Below are 4,533 nucleotides of genomic sequence, written 5' to 3'. Positions count from 1 at the left end.
CAATTGTGCGTAAAATTAATCTCTATGTTTAATGCAATTCCTATGAAATTTCAAGAGACATTCTTCACAAATCTATACAAACAATGATAGAATTCGTCTGGTATCATAAAATACTCAGTACGGCCAAAATAATCCTACTCAAGAAGAGTGGAGTGGGCAGTATCTCACTCTCTGACCCAAAAATATATTACAAAGCTGTGGTAATCAAAACAGCATGGTCCTGGCACAAAAACAGGTGGACCAATGGAACAGAATAGAGTCCCCAGAAATAAACTCCCAAACATAAAGTTAACTGATTTTGGACAAAGGGTACCAGTCAATCCAGTGGGAAAAGAAAACCTCTTCAGCAAATGGTGCTAGAAAAACTGGATATCCACCTGCAGAAAGATGAATCTGAACTCCAACCTGTCACCATTGACAAATATCAACTCAACTTAACACATAAATCAAAGATCTAAACCTAAGACCTCGAACTATAAAACTGCTCCTGGAGAACATTGGGGAAACTCTGGGAGACATTGGAGTAGGCAAAGACTTCTTAAATAAGACACCCCAAATCGCAGTCAATAATCCCCAAAATAGACAAGTGGGATTGCATCAGACTAAGAAGTTTTTGCATAGCAAAAGACACAGTAATTTGTATTTTCATTTAATTTTATAAAGAACTCGTTGTGCTCTACAAATGTTTATTGGGATTTTGACTGGAATTGTACTGCATTTATGGATCAATTTGAAGCGATAGAAGTTATAAAAGACTTTCACACTATAAACATGACATAGTTTATTGTTCCACTTATCTTAAAATGTCTTTGATTTTCTTCTGTACTGTTTCATAGTTTTCACTGTATAGGTCTGGCACATATTTTATAAAATTGTATAATTATACATAATTATTTTATGCTTTTGGATTCTACTCTAAATGACATTTTCATTTAAATCTTAATTCTTATTACTCTACAGAAATATTTTATTTATTAAAAACCGGAAACACTATCATTTAAAGTCTTCAAACATTATTGCACTTGAGCTTTCATATTTGACAAAACATTCATGAAGCAATCTAGAGACTAGTTCAACAGACAAATAGCACTTTATTTTATTTTTTTAAAAGGTTTAGCTATAGGGTGTGTGTGGTTGCCAGAGAGATAGAAAGAGGGAAAGTGAGAAATCACCACAATCCCTTTTCCTTCACTCTCCTCCTAGGATTTTGGGCACATACGAACACATGCCTGATGTGAGTTTAAAGCAGCCAGGTCTGGAACTTGAACCATGGTTGGCCATGTGGGATCCCAGTGCCTTAAGCTCTATGCCACAAGCTGGCCCTAAAAAATAACACTTTCAAGCCACTATGACTCTTCAGAAATATTAATGTTCATAAATTTAATTACTGTAATTAAAAAAATCCTTTAGACTTTTCTATGTTCATCATCATGTTATGAGTAAAGATATTTCTTTTTCAATCCATTTATTTTTGTTGTTGTAATGTCTATTTAAAAAAACTGAAACAGAAAGCAAAAATAAGGAGTTTATTTGAGCCAGGGCTGTGGATAGCCATCGAGTTCAACACCAATTAGAGTTGCTTGGAATCCAGCTTCATCACAATAGCTTCCAGAAGAATAAGATTATAGAGAAAAAAATGGAGAAGTAGGAGCTGGTTATAAACGTTTATCCTTCTTTAAGAATTCCCATTCATTTACAAGAATAACACAAGCTTACGACTGATTTTGTACTGTTTCCTGGATCTCACATTTCAGGAATATTGTCACAAACAGGAGATGGGGATCTCAATGTATCATGTATAGTTTGTGGTAATATGTAGTAATTTATTTGCAGTGCGAGACAGCTAGTCAAGGAATTCTTTGTTAAGATGTGTCCTTGAGTAATTATTTCAGCATATGTGTAGAGGATATGACTGAGACTCCAGGCCCATATCTTTTTCTGGACCCAGTAAGATTTTTTAGAAATGGCAAAAGCAAATAGCCTTGCCTTTTTTCAGATTATAGGAGAAATTTCTCCTTCTTTCACCATTAAATGGAATGTTTCCTGTACGTTTTCTTAGATGCCTTTTTTCCCCCCTTAAGTCAAATTTAAGTAGTTCTCTTTTCTGGCAAGTATGTAAAAACAACAACAAAAAAGTAGTTCTCTTTTAGAGTGAGAGGTTTGGGTTTTGTTTGTTTGGTCAGTCATCACTGGTTTTAAATTTAATCAAGTGCTTTTATTTACATCTTTTAAGAATACTATGTGGTTTTCCTCCTTTATTCCATTAATTCCTTTCAAATGGATGAATTGATTTTCAAGTGTTAAAATGATCTTTCATTCCTGGGATATAACCCACTTGAACATGATATAATATCTTCAAATTATATATATATATATACATACATAATATACATACATATATAGTATATATATATATATAGCTATATTATATTCATGAGTATATTTTTGCTTTATATCAAGATTATACTGGTTTTTTTGAATGAAATGATAAATATTCCTTCCTAATTTTTTTTGGTAGTTTTGGTATAGGTCACGTATGTTCACCAGAGGGAGCAATGAGGGAGAGAGGAAAAGAGAGACCCCCCCCCCTGCAGGGGGGATGGCCACAACTCTGTTCTCCACTCAGGATTTTAAGCATTCACGTCCATGTACCCAGCGTGATTTTTAAGCTGTCGGATTTGGGCCTTACCATGCAGTCGACCATGTGGGATCCAGCCGCCTTAACCTCTACACCACTTGCTGTCCTCCCTTCTAAATTCTAATAGAGATTATGGAATGTTATTTCTTCCTTAAGCATTTTATAGAATCCAGTACTGAAGCCATCTGGGAATTTCCTTCATGGGAATGCTTTAGATTTTATTCAAATTAATTTTTAAATAGATGTAGGGATAGCTATATTTTCTATTCATTGTTAAGTCAGTTTTTTGTAATATGTGCATTTCAAGCAATTTTTTCTAGTTTGTCTAAGTATCAAACTTACTGGCATAACATTGTTCATGATGTTTTCATGTATCAGTGTAATGTTTAATTATGACATTTCTTTTTTCGTTTATCATATGGATAGTTTTCATTTTCTTATTTATTATCTCAAACTGTCTAATGAGAAACTTATCAGTTTTACTAATCTTTTTCAAAGAACCAGCTTTTTGTTTAATTGATTTTCTCTATTAATAGCCTGGGTTTTCTATGACTATATCGCATACTTTCATTCTACCTATCTATTTAAATCTTATTTAAATTGTCCATTTAATGTCTTCTTAAAATGAGAAGCTTGAAAGGTTTTATAACTTTTTTCTAACATAATATTAAAATTTGTAATATTGTGCCAGACACTCTTTTAGCTGCTTTCCACAAATATTGACAAATTGTGTTTGCATTTTCTTTTTGTTTAAAGTAGTTCTTAGTTTCCCATATAATTTTTTTCTTTGATTGATGAGTTAACAAAGGTATATTGTTAATTTTCAAACACTTAGGCATATGCCAAATATTTTGCTTTTATCAAATTCTAGTTTAATTGCATTGTGACCAGTGTATATAGCCTGTATGATTTCTGCTGTTAGGACTTTCTTATGGTTAGTCCAGCAAATGGTTTCCTTGGGTGAATGTTTCACATGTACTTGAAAGGAAAGTGTATTCTGCTACTTGTTGGATGGAGTGTTCTACAAATGTAAATTAGTTTATATTGTTATTGTAATGCTTCATTCCTCTATATCCATCATAATATTCTGTTTGTTTTGTCAATTGATTATTAAGAAAAAAAGTGTTGGAAAGTGTTGAATACATCAGTGTATTCTGATGTTCTGAAATTGCTGGCCTACATACACATTATGACTGTTATGGTTCCTGATGAAATTAAATTTTAATAAATATGAAACATTTCTTTAGTCCCTGTCATTATTCCTTGGCCTGAAATCTACTGGAAGTTTCTAATGTTAATATAGCCAGCATAGCAAATTCAGCTCTCTGAGGCCTAGTGTTTCATGATGCATACCTTTTTCTATCTCTTATTATCTATCCATAAAATATTTAAGTGTTTGAAATGGTAGATCTTTAAATAACTTAAAATTTTTTAAGTGGGGTTCTTGTTAATAATTTGGTCCAACTTTTAAAAAAAATTCATGCAATCGCTATATTTGTATTTAATAATTTATTAACATGACAATTGTTACAATATGATTTTAGAGTACATGAATAAACACAATGTGTAACAATTAAATCAGGGTAATTTGTATACCCATCATTTCAGCCATTTGTAACATATATGTAATATGTTGTACATTCTCCCTACTGTATTTTATAACTCTAGATATTGTTCCTTCTATCTGTCTCTAATTTTGTTTCATTAATCAATATCTGTCTATTACCCACCCCACTCATCTTTCCCAATGTCTAGTAGTCATTTTACATCTCTATGTTTAAGGTAATTTTTTCCAGTTTCCATAAATTAAGGAGAACATGTGGTATTCCTCTTTCTGCACCTGCCTTATTTTGCATAACATAATTCAGACAATTATTTATTCTTAATTTTGTTTA

Source organism: Tupaia chinensis, unplaced genomic scaffold (assembly GCF_000334495.1).
Source record: "Tupaia chinensis unplaced genomic scaffold, TupChi_1.0 Scaffold000313_1, whole genome shotgun sequence".
NCBI classification, from domain to species: Eukaryota; Metazoa; Chordata; class Mammalia; order Scandentia; family Tupaiidae; genus Tupaia; species Tupaia belangeri.
This window is presented reverse-complemented; position numbering follows the sequence as displayed.